We start from the raw sequence: 17,071 nt of genomic DNA, 5'->3' as shown, positions 1-17,071 counted from the left end.
TTTGTAGGGTAACTTAGGGTGAATTGGGTCAAAAAATCAAACAATGTACATATTTCTTCTAATTTCATTCAAACTTAAAATTATCGTGAATATGGTATTGAAGCGATATTTTGACTATGATTTCCAGTTTGGGTGAATCGGGGCCACATCTGAGGGTGAAACAGATCAGTTACCTAACATTGAAATATGCATTATCAGTCTTTAATTTCCAATACAAACACTTTATGTTTAGAGTGTAGGGCCTTATCTTTTGCTTGCACATCTTCCACAAATAAACCTTATTCTCCCTTGCACAATCACACATTTTCTGTGATAACCCAATCAACCAATTTTATAGAAACAGGGTCGTCGTTTTAGTACTTCACATTACAGAACCCACAAACAGTATTATATATTCCATCACTGATGTTTTCAGACTCTCAACATGTTGATGATAATGATGAGAGCACGCAGGTGACTTGACAAATTCAAACTCAACCTTTCTCACATTGAGGCAAAAACCACACAAACATAATTGTAGTAACTGCAATACCATTTTATCCTGGCCACTCTGAATACCTCTTGGGAAATACGAATAAAGGAACACCGAACACTTCTGGGGCATATCGTTGTTCCCTACATTCCCTAAATGCCTTCATGCCTTCCTCATTGAACGAAGTTGACTATTTCTTTGTAGGAGACAAATTAATTTAGAAGCCTCTTTCAGGGCGAAAGTGAAACATTTTTCTGTTCCATCAGTTGGATACACTGTACCAACGACAAAGATGGCAGTAAATCTTATAATCTCTTCTACTGCAACTAAATACCATGTTATGCACAAATGGTCTTTAAAACATTGCATGTCTTACAGTTTAACACCAACAAATACACAGTCTTTTTTTAAAACAGTTTTCCCCGTGTTCTTACATTTAACATGAGTATTATCTGTAGTTTTTGGCAGCCCCAAATACAATACTTCTTGGTAGCTTCTACGTTCAACAGGTACTACAAGTTGCAAACTTCACTGGCAGATGAAAACATTTCCTTCAGTTTGTTTGGTTTTGTTTAGGGAGAGATAATTTCCAGTGACGGGATTCACCTTAAGTTACCCTGTGCTTGTGGCAGTGATGCGTATCTGCATATTTGAGACAATGTATGTACAACATACATATTTTCCGAAATTTTATATAAAAGAAAACTAAGGGGTGTGTGTGTGTTATTCATAGAATAATTCCGACAGCTACATGAAGCCATCTATAAATGGATGTTTCCCGTGATTTTTCGCCTTGCATTTTCCATCACCGAGCGAAGTGGCACGATTTTGACAGATCATTCACAACTACTGCTCCATGGGAGCCATAACATCAGTCTTTTTTGCAGAAGAAATAATGGAAAATAAGCAAAAATAGTTTTCAATGTATCAATCTCACAAATAGGCATAGGCCACGTGACCTACTAAATAAACTGCGACAGGTTAAGTTTGCAGCAGGTTTTATGTATTAATCCGCACGAGACCGGTGCTCAGAATCTTCCGTGCCAGTCTTGCCTCAACCGTCGAGCTGTTCATATCACATACGTGAGAAAATCGGCAGTATTGCAGCGGAACTAAAGTGTAAATCACCAACCCTGAGACCTTCTGTAAACAAACGGTCTCACCGATTCGATGTATCACTCCACGTCAGCTGATTCATGCCCACAACCATCTGCTGTTACACTCAGAGTTCGCCGCACCATTTTATATAAGAGCCGCTGGATGTGAGAACCCGCTCTCAAAACATCAGACGAATATGCAGCCGCATACATTGTTACTCTCCCGGTCATTCTCTCTTTCATAACCCTTAAAACTGCAGACACTGACACACCACTGCACTGGGATACCAACTTAACCACTTCATTTACTGGTTTCTCAGGATACCACTGACAGAACGTTACATAAATATTGAGTAGAATCTGTTTCTCACCCCTTTTCAAAGGCTGTCCTTGCTGGTGTTTTGAAAACAAGCTCGGAGAACACTGAGACCTTCCCGCATGCACAGAACTCGGCATGTTATTTTTCTAAGAATAAGTCAGGCAACATTACTAAGTTGCACTACTTCCTTGCTGTTCACATGATTATTTTTAGAAAATAACCAATGTTATAAAATATCATTATGTACACAAATCTCTAAGCTCATTGAAAGTTACAATGCATATTACTACAAAATGTTCACACTTACCTTGCCTTGCCATGTCGCCAAGTTATTTTACGAAGTGCACTATATTTGGCGGAACAAAAAATCGTTATTAGGATGCTTGTCAAAGTTTCCAACTGCAATAAATTTACGAACTTTTTTTGTCTAGTTTTGATCATCATCATCAATATATTTATTGGACTTACAGCAATGCATATGGCTGTTTATGCCCATTATATATTTTATTTACGTAAGATACAATTTACATAAAATCTACAAACAAATTTCAAATACACTCCTATCTATATCATCCTTAGAAATATACATTACCATGTTATATCATTTTGTCTAAAAAAAATGCAAGTAAAATATATTCAATTCACATGCAAGAAAGAAGCCAAATTTATGGGAAATGATTACTGGTGCAAAGAGTTAACCATAAAGGTGAAGCAATAAGTACAAAAGAAAGAGCATTTGATTTAAAGTGAGACGTCATTTGCGGCAGCGTATCCCATACTACAAATTGGCCATTGTTTTGCCTTACGTAATGAATCCTGTAACAACGCTGGATTTTCGTGTGGATTATTTTACTTCTACGAGTTTGCAGTGCTTTCTGCATGCAGGTGGTTTTTTTTACAGAAGGTCTCAGGGTTTGTGATTTGAACTTTATATTCTGTGTGCACGTTTAGGTCCATATATGCAAAAAGTTGCTGCAAACTTAACCTTTAGCGGATGGAGCCTCTTGCACATGTATAGCCCATTGGTACTTTTCAAGCATGCACTTTTCTTTTCAAACTTCCTACGATGTACCAAAAGGGAAAAAAAAAACCAAAGCTCGAAAATGAATTGTCGTAGAGATATTTTTTTTCCCGAAATGAGGTCTAATTTATACATTGTACCTCTTCTCCCAATAATGAAAGTTAATGGAAGAAGAAAATCAAAATTTAACATAGAAATTGGTGATTTGCATGCCCCTGCAGGGTGGCTATTTACTGGGAATTCTGGGAATTATGCATGAATTTTTCTCCGTGGATGTGAAAAATTGCAACTTTTACCAATCCAAATTCCATTGAATTTATACATATTTATTAATGCTCAGACACAAATTTTTCAGTTTAGCTTTAATTTTTATCGAGAATGGAAAATAAAAGAAAGCTGCATGGAATATAAAACACAATTCTCTCAAACTATTTGGTTTGTTAGATTGTTCTACAAAGGACACTATTTGACAGACGTAGGATTATTGCAAGATATCTTGAAGATGATTCGGTCAATTTGAGTTTGAAATTCTTATACAATAAACAATATTTTGTAGATTAATATATCCCGTAACATTTGTGGCTTGTGTTTGTAGATGTATTTCGAGTGAGTATGTGCAATGGCAAATGTAAACTGCACCTTAAATTAAATATTATATATATACCGTTTAATTGAATTGAATTTGAATTTTTGGATACATTGGAATCACACAGACCCTTTATCAGGGTGGCGACAGACCTGGAAAACCGGGAAAAGTCAGGGAATTTGAGGTGTCAAAAAAAGTCAGGGAAATGTCAGGGAATTTCATCATTGACTTCGAACACTCTTTTGACAAAAATTGTTATAACTCGGGCACTATGGGAGCAATCTACTTCGGATAACTTTTGTTTTGCAGCTAAAACATCAGTGCATGCAACGGTGTACAATTTACAACACCGGACCGAGGAAGGGGGCTTGGGGGGCACGTCCTCCGAATTTCAATGGAAAAAAAATCAGGAGTTTGCCCCCTCTTCTGCTATTTTGGGGAGAAGGCGCAAACTTTAGTATTCTTTTCAAAGAATGGACACTTCTCAAGAGAATGAAACATGTTTTATGTTCTTGGGTGCCATACAAGTTGAATAATAAGCCAAAATGTGATTATTTTTTTTTTTTTTACGAAAAATAACTGTTTGCATTTTTGGAGGAAAATTGTTATAACTCGGGCACTAAGGGATCAATCTACTTCGGATAAGTTTTGTTTTGCAGCTAAAACATCAGAGCATGCAACGGTGTACAATTCAGAACGCCGAACCGAGGAAAGGGGTTTGGGGGGAGCGACTACCGAATTTCAATGAGAAAAAACAAAAATCTGGAGTTTACCCCCTCTTCTCCCGCTATTTGGGAAGAAGGTGCGAACTTTAGTATTCTTGTCAAAGAATGGACACTTCTCAAGAGAATGAAACATGTGTAACGTGTAGCAGTTCCACGTTACAAATATATATATAAACTTAATATTTTTCTTTGTTTGGTACTTAAAATTTTTGTGTGTTAATGGTTAATTACCAAGAAAAGTGGAACACACCTCGTATATAGACTATACATCATGATGTTAAATATAAGTTCAAAGAGTTGTTTCTTTCTGCCAGCAAGCTGAGCTGGAATTTCATTATTGGTGACAACAATGCGAGAAAGCAATCGCTATTGTGTAAAAGCCAGGCAGACTCAACTTTATGTAAACGTTGAAACCGGGGGAAAAGACGAAAGATTAGGCTGTCTTCCCCACGCTATATCTGTCGTGTCCCTTGGCGGACAATAATTTAATTAATATCATATTAATCCCTGATTCTTTTACTGCAAGACGGTGTGATCAGAATTTAGTTACGTTAAGGTAAACGAAAGTTATGCCTACGCAAGACAAAACCTGTATTTAAAAAAAAATTGCTTAACATTTTGACGTTGTAAATTTTCTTTCTTTTTCTTTGTTGTCTTTTCGCGTGGCCGTTGCAGGGAGAGAGGGGAGTTGGAAGAAGCCATACTCCCTGGTCAAATTAAATGCTGAGTGTAACAATTAAAATTATATTGCATACTTATTATTCACTAAAGGGTAAAAATAGTAATTTTTACATGTAGCTAATTATGTTCCTCATTGATATTTTATTAATATGTATTTTATTGTAATGTAAAATTGATGTTAAGATAAAAGTTGGTAAATCCTTCACGGCACCGAGAAATGCTATATAAGCAGCGAAGCTCGGCGGCCCAGAGCCTTTGTATTCGAACTCCAGATAAATACGGAACTCGTATTACCGTCTTTTCTTTCCACACTCGTACTTCTGCGCTTACTTCCACGTCGCTATTAGGAATTAGTTTATTCTGGATTACCTTAGGACAATTACTTAGCTCTTCTGGTCAGAAGGCTTATGTTCTCTCGGTTCTTTGCTCTTGGTCAGGAGATATAATTGAGAGGGCTGTGATTGTCTTAAGATATACCGGAATTCGGGATCGGTCGATAGACTGTTGGTAGTCAACGTTTGTGACCCTGGTCAGGGAACACCTTTTCTTATTCTGTGGTCACGGATTAATTTTCGGTTCTCTGGTCAGAGGCTGAAAACAGAAAAGGAAGTTGGATACTTAACTGGATATCGACAGAACCTAGTGGGAAGAAGGATTGTTGATTGCTTATAGAATCTTGGTCAAGATCTATAAGCAGATTGAGAACCTTTGACCCAGAATTACGAGGGACCTTACATCGAAGACTGAAGCAGCCGGATTAACCCGAACCTTGAGCCGAGGAGACTCAAGCCCCGAAGAGATACTGAGCGTGAAGCCGAGGCTCAATAGACCCATCAAACCAAGTACGATCCAGGGCGGTCCGTAACACATGTCTTATGTTCTTGGGTGCCATACAAGTTGAATAATAAGCCAAAGTGTGATTTTTTTTTTTACGAAAAATTACTATTTGCATTTTTGGAGGAAAATTGTTATAACTCTGGCACTAAGGGATCAATCTACTTCGGATAAGTTTTGTTTTGCAGCTAAAACATCAGAGCATGCAACGGTGTACAATTCAGAACGCCGAACCGAGGAAAGGGGTTTGGGGGGAGCGACTACCGAATTTCAATGAAAAAAAACATAAAAATCTGGAGTTTACCCCCTCTTCTCCCGCTATTTGGGAAGAAGGCACGAACTTTAGTATTCTTTTCAAAGAATGGACATTTCTCAAGAGAATGAAACATGTTTCATGTTCATTGGTGCCATACAAGTTGAATAATATGCCAAAATGTGATTTTTCTTTTTTTACGAAAAATAGGTAATTTGCATGTTTGGAGGAAAATTGTTATAACTCGGGTACTATGGGAGCAATCTACTTCGGATAAGTTTTGGTTTTCAGCTAAAACATCAGAGAATGCAACGATGTACAATTCAGAACGCCGAACCGAAGAAAGGGGTGGGGGGATTGGGGGCATGACCACCGAATTTCAATGAAAAAACAACATAAACATCTGTAGTTTACATCCTCTTCTCCTGCTATTTTGGGAAGAAGGCGCAAACCTTAGTATTCTTTTCAAAGAATGAACATTTCTCAAAAGAATGAAACATGTTTCATGTTCTTTGGTGCTATACAAGTTGAATAATGAGCCAAAATGTGAAAGAAACTCTGTTCGGAAATGTGGCATGGATATGTTGCATATGGTTGGTATCATCGGGGGAGTAAATGTTAAGCTTCTAAATATTACATGGAAAATGCATTGAATTATCATTTTTTTTCTTGTCCGTATGGGAGTAGTAAGGGGACTTGTCAACAGATGGAGGGGATAAGAGCGGGTGGCGCCGTCCGATAGTTGTCGGACATCGTAGTAAGGCATTTTGTTGGGCAAACTGAAGGAACATGGAAACAAATAGGTTCCATTGATACATACGATTTTTGTCGAATATCGCCACCCGACAAAGTATCTCACTACAGCATGCAACAGAAATTGAATGGACTGAAACATCCAACAAAAATCGCATGCATAAACAAGAAGAGCTTTAGACTGAAAATATGCTGCTGGAATTTTATTACTCTTCTGGCTCACTTCACCTTATTGAATGTAGCAGTGCTTGCGAAGGCTTTCTTTTATCATCCTGACGTATTACTGGTTTCGCACAAGTTAACATACGTTTACAATGACATTGCACTATTCTTAGATATCAAGAAGAATCCAACCAAACGGGATATACATAATTGAATACTATCACGAAAAAGTGAAACATAAACTGCATTGGTGAACGTTTTAAAAAATGGCAAGTGCATGCTCCCAACCTCAAATTTACTGCAACACTAGTATTGCAATGAAATTAACGCCACTCTCTATCCTGTCTGTTTAATCTCGTGAGAGATGGTCTTAAATCTCTCACTGAGTGAAGTTAATGTCCAATATTATGAAATAAAATACTAATAATAAATACGTAAATATTTTAATATCATATTTACTCGAATCATTCAATCATAACAGCAAATCACTTCCTTCAAGAATTGACTTTTCTCTGCTAGCCCTGCTAAATTTTCACTTTACATATACTGATTTATACGAGGGGTGGCCAGAAAGTAATTTCCAATTAGTAGGTACATTGACTTTTTGCAAACTCCAAAACCGTGAAAAATAGTAATTGCTGCGAAATTATGTTTAGGAATGTGCAGTGATGTCTGGACACATTTTTCGCCCATTCGAAATATCGAAATTATGCGAATTATAGGCATTTTTAGCGATTTTTTTTAAAAGAAATGTCCTAAAACAATGAAAAATTCCATGAAATCCAACACCCTTGTCTTTTCTAGGCCATGTTTGTGTACATAGAACATGCAAGTTTTCCAACATTTTACTCAAGAGTAAACTATAGAGTTATACGTACGTGGAATAATTCCGACAGCCACATTAAATCATAATCATTTATTTCCCACGATTTTTTCAACTTCTATCAAAACCATTTGCATCTCAGAGCAAAGTGGCAGGGTTCTAACAGGAGATCGAGTGTGTATCTACAGTCACACGGGAGCCACATCTTCGAATTTGTCGCACGAGATATGTTTTGAATTACCAAGCTAAGTGCGCACTATCGGCATTTGTCGAGTGAGTAATAATGGAGCTCAGTCGTTAGGGCATCTGACTACTATGTGAGAGACCCGGGGTCGATCCTCTGCGGGGGAGAACCGGGATGTTTTCCACCTATTCAAACTGCTCCGGCGCCCACCCAGCATCATATGAAGCTGGTACCTTGAGGAAACTTTGAGGGATAAAGGTAGCCAGGAGTGTGGTGCTGATCACATTACACCCACCTTCAGCCGTGATCAAGAAAGTGTGGGGCCCTAACTCCACACCAAAATTCCATTATCTAAAATCCTTACCTTAAAATTAATAAAGGGGTATGGAAAATAACTTTCAAGATATCAAACTCTCGCAAAGAGGCATAAGCCATGTGACTTACAATTTGAAACAGTAGTTTAAAAACACCATGAAGGTATAATTTCAGATATTTGCCAGAAAATGCGCTAAAGTGAAAATGTGAATTTTGGGAAAAATTTTCGGCATAATCACCACCATTGTTCTGGCATGTGTCGCAGCATGGCACTAAATTTTGTATGCCCATGGTATATGTGTCTGACAGCAAAGACAGGAACTATCTCTACCGCAATGCAACCTTGCCAGAAACCTCTTCAGTTAAACAAAGAGATGAAAGTAGGTACATTCAGGGCCAGCGCTGTACAGGGAGTGGTCTAAGATCTCTCACCTGAAGTGATGCAAAGGGCCCGTGTGTACTCAGCTCTATGGGGTTGTGCACATTCGATTGGCCTTCCGTGAATTGTCTGCACCATCGTCTGACCATACTATCACGCACGACGTCCGGTCTGCACAACTCACACGATTGCTCTGTGTCAAATTCTGAGCGTGCAATGTAGGCTACATCGCAGTCGGTGAGAGACTTTATGAGAGCTGCAATCTTTAACCTAGAACCGTCCTAAACCGGCTACATTGCAACTGTACCAGATTACAGCTACATGCCACTTATTCCTGCCTGTATGTGCGTGTGTCGCTCTCCGACCACTAGTGTTGCGTATGGGCACCATTGGAGCTTTTTCAGGATGCCCCTCGTATATGAACTTTCAGAAGCTTTTATTATTAGAGTGTTCCTGTTTTAATTTGTGGTTAGCTAAATCAGGTACCTATACAATGCAATGCTATAAATTCCTTGCGTTAAATTTCTAATACTTACATACCCTTTTCGTCAGCATTAATGGTATAACTGCATGTTGTCAGTTTCACAGCACTTCACTTGGATATACTGTACTGAAGCAGAAATCCCATTGACGATGTAAGGAAATATGACACTTTCTTTTGTTCGATTCATTTGTTTCACTTATATGCAAGAGTTAAGTTGTTTGCTTTACAGAGAAGAGAGAAGTAGCTTTATGCATTGAAAAATGAGTCCTCACTCATAGTTTTTGCAAGCAGAGGGTTCCAAACCTCAGTGGAAATATCAACATATATAATATTGGTACTTAGCAAAACCATACGTGGATCTGTATGAGTTTATTATTTCCATTTGCAAAAACATCGATGTAGTTTAGTTTGTAATTGTCAGGGAAAAATGTAAATTTTGTCCTGGAAAACCTGGAAAAGTCAGGGAATTTCATTTCTGCTTGTTTGTAGCCACCCTGCTTTATATTGTTAATATATTTGTATGTGTATGGGTGGTGAGAGACGGTAATACATAAAGTTGAAATACAAAAGACATCCTTGGATTTTTGGAAAGCTCGCCAAAACCAGGAATTATACTTGAATTTTATCATGGTCTCAGAGTGGCCACCCTGCCCTGTGTCAACCACAATAGACCAAAGTGAATGAATGTAGCAGTGGTACATTCCTACAACCATGCAAAGTTGCATTGAGAATTGACCGATACTTCTTGGAATAGAAAATAACAGCAATGTGTAAGAACAGTGTTAACATCTTGTGGGGAAAAGTCTAGGAAATAGCTTCTATAGTTGAACCACAAGCAAAAAAACCTGCACAGAACCTCATCGCGCTGGTGGGTGTGGGAAAGGGCAGGGGGAAGGAGCCTTCAGCACAACCCTATTGATTTCTCGGGAGAATTTCTTTATAAACGATTGCTATGGAACCTGCAATGGCCTCCTCAAAAATACATTCCTGCTCATATTACTTGAACATGGAGGGGAGAGGTAGAGTGAACTCCACTCAGCCGTCGAAAGTGCTGTTTGAACTGTGAAATTATGCCAAACATCTACTCAGTTGTGCTAGGACATAATGATAATTATTTTATTACTATTACTATATTCCTATTTTTAGATGGTTGTATTTTATCCCACCCCAAAATCTATTTCTATTTTGGTTATTTTATGTCGCTTTTGCGTACGTGTAAGTACGACAATAAGGATGAATGAAAAACTGATGAAATGGACGAAGTGACACAAACACAGTGAAACGTCCATGCGTTACTAGGTCTGACTTCATAGCGTGGGCAAATTATTTTATACATGTATGTGTGTGTGTGCGTTTCTAGCAGATGGGGAGGATAGGTGGCACCCTAGCATAAGCGTTGTTATCTTCAGTTATTGAGGAAGACATGCTGTATAATTCACCAATATATTTCACATAGGTTGATTGATTGATTTGTTTTATTTTACGTAGAGTTTTGTGCCACTTTTGGCTAACTTGCAAAGATGGGAATGAGTGATGATATGATGAAATTGATGAATGGACACTCACAAACATCCATGCCCAGGTCAGGATTCGAACCCGGGACCCCTGGGCCGTAGTGCGATGTGCTAAACACTCCGCCACAGGTCCAGCATTTCACATACATAATGCATTTTCTCATTATGGTGCAGGATGCGTGCCCACCCTTAACGATACCTGTACACCAAACACCAACAGAAGGCAAATTGATTTTTTATTGTTAGCATTCGACTTGAAAGATTGTGGAAAATCACCGATAACAAAAGGTGGCATGTTAGCTTAATTTGTGAAAGCTTAATTTGTGAACACAACTTTCTACGATTTCCTGTTATAAATATTCTTCGCTAAAATCACAAACCCCTTGTCGGTGCTGAGAAAGGGCAAACTTGAGGATGTTTTCCATGCACCCTCTTAGATTTTACCACCGGAAGATGCGGAAGAGATTAAAGACATTGGTTGGGTCCCTTGGACGGTATACTTTCTTTTGTTTGAAACATGTCCGGGTGCTGGGTTTAGCACCATTGTTAGAAAAGTATCTGTGACGTTTACACCGTAAACAACGCACGCCATTGCAGCAGGGGGCTTTTTTTGTGACCCTTTACTTGTGGCGACTCTAGGTTTTTCATGACCTATCTCGTCTCTGTGTCGTAGGTGTTATGCACTTGCTATAGTTTTAGTTATTAAATGGCTTCCTGTTTGTTTAGTGCATCTGGAAGGCTTTGAAAAGGCCAAGAGCAGGCAACACTATTATGGGGTAATATGCCTCGTTTACCTGCCTGATAAAAATACATTGTTTCCCTCTCGCTTGAAAAATCTGCGGATGTACCCTTGCCCCCCAGTATGCATGCCTATGCCACCCCCTTCCCCCCCTCAAAAACGCCGTTCATCCGCTACTATTGGATCATCAGATTTTGTAGCAGATCCCAAGGAAACATCTCCCAATGTTTTCAAGTCTAACCTGGCAACACTGCCCTGAGTACCGATAACGGCAGGGAAGATGCACGAACGCTTTTCACTGAAGGTTTTTTTGCCTTGTGGTCGAACTATAGCATAAGCCCAGATTTGCATGGAAGCATGTCAGAAGACCACTCTTTGAGAACATGTGATGCCCATCCACCAATTTTGAAAATTAGAATATCTATTTTTTTGGAAAATTCTCAGACTTTTCTTCCTAGACACCTAATTGTCACATGTTGTGAACATGTTCTTTTATTGTTGTTATTCAAAGTGAAACAATATACATTTTCAAACTCCACTTGTTAATAAGATTAACAGTGGATATTACAGAGGTTGTTCGCTTTATATCCGACCATTGTCGATTCGGTGCTGCCACCTGGCATATCACGCTGGAACTGTGGGTCTGCTGGCGGGAGCAGTGTTGTGTCTGACCTTGTAGGTGCGTGAGTGTTGGTAGTGAATGTTATCAAATGCCGCCGAAAATCAACCGGTATTGGGAGGGTTACGTAATGGCCCTTTTCCATGCTAAGTTTTCATACGTACGCATTGTGAAACAGTGTCGGGAGAATGGGTTAACACTTGGGGTGACTACTGCTAAAGCTATTGTGGCCCGTTACACACAACAGGCTCTCCTTACGAAACATTCACCCATGAAAACCACCAGGAGAAGGGCTGCAAGCAAAGTGTCACCCGTAGTGCTAAGGGGGATCCGTCGATTGGCGTGCCAAGTTAATCCCCCGACTCAACGTGATATGGCCTACAGATTTCACCTCGCACCGTAAACTGGGAACAAAACAATTCACAAGCGCCTCAGGTTGAAGTGTGTGTGGAAGGCCTGTGTACACCACCTTCTACCACATCACATTGCCGAACGTAAGACGAACTGCCCAAATGGAAGAAAGTTGTCACAATGTATAAATCATATGTACATCTCACTGCTGGTGGTCACATTCGGGCGATCACATACCGTGACATTGACGGCAAGGGGCGCAGCAACTTCGTTCATCAGTGCAGGGAAAGTTTCCCTCGTGGCTTTATGGTTGTGATGGGATTCGGATATGAGGGTAAGTTGATGATACGCAAGGTGGACAAAAACGTGAAGGTGAATGCCAGATACTTCCAAGACTCCATTCTGACACCTATTGGAGACACATCCCAAAATTGTATGGAATGGACGCGAACCAGGAAGTTTCTAATTTATGGATTATTTTCATTCATTCTCTTGAATAGCAAGTGCAGTTTAACACTTAAAACGGGGTTATTAGTATCTTAAAGCAGGAATTTTAAAATTACTCGATAAACCTTGTAGGCAGAGAATTTGTTTTGCCAAAATGTGTATGCTGTAATTTAATTACTCCCAATATTTGCATATTTGTATTGATTGATGCTGATACATCAGTTCTGTTCAGCCCCATTCAAGATTTATGACCACAATGAGAATGTTATTCTTGTGGTCATAGAGTTTGCTTGTGTGCTTGCAATAATTGGAGAATGTTATGAGGGGGCCAATCAATCATTAATGTCAATTATTTGAATGGTCTTGGGCACCAGCCTCAGCTGCACAAAGCTGGATCAAGGTTTGAAATTTTAAACAAACAAAAAAAAAATTGCTGTGGAAGTGTTAGCAAAGTGGTTTTGCATTTATAACAGGGGTGGCCAACGTGTCGTCTGCGGTCTACCAGTTGACCGACAAGCTGCGAGAGGTAGCCTGCGGTGCTCTGTTATATTATACGGATTTTATTATGCATAGTCACAAAACATTTTATTACTTACCTCTCTGTATTTTCAACTGTTGTAGCAGGAAAAGAGCTTTGTTGTAACAGTTAATTTCTTTCTTTGTTGAATCACAAAATAATTAACCATAAAAAAATGTAAATATTCTTTTGCCTTCTCCTTTCGGAGTAACCCAACAATTCGTTATTGAAGGACTGAACAATGGGTGATCCAAAGCTTTCTTCTCCTACACTACATTGTTGTTAGTGACAAGGCCAGTTTGATTACATTGTTAGATGCAACATTGTTTGCACAAAATACTGGGCCAGTAGGCAGTTATCACCTAAAACAGGTGCCAGGCCCACAGTACGGAAGCCAAAATTGATTTAATAAATAAATACATGCATAAAATAATCAATGTCAATTTTATGGTATTGGCCCTTTGCTTCCTTTTTTAGGCTCTCGTTGTTAGGTCTAATAAGATAAGCAGACCGCCAGTGATTCTTGAAATGTGAATTAGCCCTCAAACCAAAAAAGGTTGGCCACCCCTGATCTATAAGATCAAATCACAAATATGAACTTAGCAGTATGTACTCATTCAATCAAATGTTAACAAGAAGGCAAGCCATGTAATATGAGAGTGGTTATAAAACAACTGTCACCAAACTTATGCTTAGACAATAAAACATGACCATATGAATAACAATAGATGTATTATTAGATCTTGAAATTATGAACAATTATATTCCTATCACTTGGCCAAGTGCTTAAGACAATATCACAGTACAAGGTAGTTTCATGTTAACAAGTATTAACAATCCCTGAATGACTCATGCAAGTAGTGATTAAGACTCAATAATAAAATATAGATGTGCAATTTCTTCTTTTTTTAGGTGAAGCGCACATAGCAAATGACATACAGTACATGCAAAGTTCCTTAGAGAAAGAAATTGCGATCTTCTCAATCTTGGCAAAACAGATGCCCGATATTATGTTGCATTCTCCTATAGGAATTACAATTGTAATCCTCACAAAGTCAATTGTCACTAAATCGTGAAGAAATGATAAACTTCCACCAAAAGAAAGTGCGTGAAACCAAATCCTGACACCACGCAAGCTTCTTGATTGCACCTTTGCCAACAACGTGTGTTGTATCCGAACTTGGCTAACAACACATAGTTCTCTTGGCTTGTTGCACATGTCCAACTTTCATCTAAAAGTGCGACTAATCATTGCGCACTGCTTCGCATTTTAAAATGTTGATAAAAGCCTCCTTGAATAGAAAATACAAGCGTTGTTTGGCCGGCATCACTTTCCTTCCATCACGCCATCCTTTTTTTTTTATCCAACCCCCACATTATTTCCCCGTATTCACAATTTACAAACTATGGAATTTACATGAATAGGAAAAACAATTTTCTGACTGTATTGTCAAGATATTTTCATTGACTCCTTCCAAATCTAATAAAAAGTGACTTTATAACAGATTTGAATATGTTCAATTTCTTACCTTTAACAAGAGAAAAAATATTATACGTGTTTGCACAATTACAGCGGGGAAAAGGGGATTTTTGTACTACTTCAATTTTTTCCCTACAGAGGTAGTTTGCCACACTGAAATCAACATAATCAATGGGAGATTGCTCGTAATTATTCTTATGCATTTTTGCCATGCAAAATATAAAAATTGAGTTTAAAATACACTGTTGATAATTGAAAATGAATTAAAGAAACCAAGAAAGCGAGAGCAAACTCTATTCATTGTGCAAAACTAGGTAAATACGAAGTTTATTGATTTGCAACTTCTAGTTCTTTGCAAAGCACGCGAAAAAGCATGAAATTATTGTGATTTGTGTTAATTTTCTGAGGTTGATAACTTTTGATTTAATCCATCGATTTTCATGAAATTTGAAATATAATGAAGAAATGTGATAGGTCGAACAATGGCATGGATCACATTACACAGAAATGTAGATTTAAATTGTGACGTTCACAAGTCAATCATTTGCACGATCATATTTAGTTCATAAATATTTGAAATAAAACGCGAAGGTGAAGATACAACTTCTATAGGTTTATATATTAGTGAAATAACTAAGCAATATGCAGTTCACTATTACCTATATTTCCATTTTTGTCAGACACACTACCACATAATGACTATTGATTCTCGTTGCTATAGCAACGTTAGAATTCCAAATATCTCGTTTATACAGCGTAGAGTGCAATGAATAACATAAAACATAATTAACGTTGTACAAAGTAATAATTATACATTTTTTAAACGTTAATATAAAGTGATTTGTATAATATGAAATTAATAATTTCAATAAACATATAATTATATTGTGCGGATTCACAGGACCGTCACAACATTCCCCTCCTCCGGGAAAATGAAAACTACGAAACAGCAAGGAGGAGTTTTCATTTAAAAATCAGTCAGATGTTTATCAACATAACTAAAACAAAGTTACAAATGCACAATATTATCTGACATTCGACAACAACGTGCACATAAACAGATTTGTGCCTAACAGGTAATAACAAATCAGAACATAATACAACATTCAATTGTACAAAATAATAAACAGAATGGTTTCATTTTTTTTCAAGTATCAACTCTCATAAATTTAATTCTCAGACAAGAGTTGATTCCTCTTTTCTTCCGAACAGTTAAACACTCGAAGATTAGAAAAGTTCACCTTGTCATAATATTGCTGGTTCATTGTGTAAAGAATTGCATTATTGTCCTTAATTTCCTTGACAAGGAATGGCCCAATATACAAGTTGAACAATTTATGAATCTGCTCGTTGAGCTTTTAACCAAATTGAAGAAGTATCATCTTGTGAATCTTCCACAATTACTTGATTGATATATAATTTATCATCAAGTGCAGAATAAGAAGTACAAGGCGGAAATCTACTCAACGTATCAGCAATATTATTCGAAACTCCTGGGACATGATATAACGTGAAATCAAAACACTGCAGTTTGAGAGCCCATCTCGTAAGACGAGAATTAAGTGATTGTGCAGTTTTAAGCCAAGACAACGACTTATGATCTGAATATAAGTTGAAATCAGTTCCTTTAAGATATATAGCAAATTTCTCCAGAGCAAATAATATAGCTAAACATTCCAATTCGTGTGTACTATATGTAATCTCTGCTCCTCTAAGAGCACGACTGCCATATTGTATGACACGAATTTCATCATTATCAATTTGCCAAAGTACACAACCCAATCCTTTCTGGCTTGCATCAACAGAAACACAAAACCTCAACTCAAAGTCGGGTTGACTCAATGCTGGTGCTGAAATTAGAGCATTTTTTTAATAACAAGAAAGCTTCTTGACACTGAGGTGTCCAATAAAATGGCACATTCTTGCGTAAAAGATGATATAATGGACTAGCGATATCTGAAAATCCCTGTATAAAACGATTCCTCCAATTTGCCAGTCCTAAAAATTTGCGAAGTGACTTTTTGTTTTGAGGAACAGGAAACTGTAGAATAGCTGAGTCTTTATCATGATCGACCTTAATCTCGGAACCAGACACCACATGACCCAAAAACTTAATTTCCGTTTGGAAAAATTTGCATTTGGCAAATTTTATGGACATGTTCGTCTTCTGTAATGTCTGTAGAACATAATCAAGATGTTCAAAATGTTTCTCTATTGTTGGGCTAAATATTAAAATGTCATCCACATATATCATCAGAAATGAATGAGTCTCTGGTCCAAACACCTTATTCATTCTCTCAACAAAAACAGAAACAG

At 37.9% G+C, this 17,071-nt stretch overlaps 1 protein-coding gene across 1 annotated transcript in view; it reads left to right on the top strand.

The window, feature by feature from the left end:
• PolA2 (DNA polymerase alpha subunit B) overlaps positions 1 to 17,071 on the top strand; it is a 112,650-nt gene that overhangs the window by 72,580 nt on the left and 22,999 nt on the right. The gene's annotated exons all lie outside the window — the stretch shown is intronic.

Source organism: Lepisma saccharinum, chromosome 3, assembly GCF_977018435.1.
Source record: "Lepisma saccharinum chromosome 3, izLepSacc3.1, whole genome shotgun sequence".
In the NCBI taxonomy this organism is placed as follows: domain Eukaryota; kingdom Metazoa; phylum Arthropoda; class Insecta; order Zygentoma; family Lepismatidae; genus Lepisma; species Lepisma saccharinum.
Note: the sequence above shows the minus strand (reverse complement) of the source record. Positions and strands in the feature narration are given on the sequence as shown.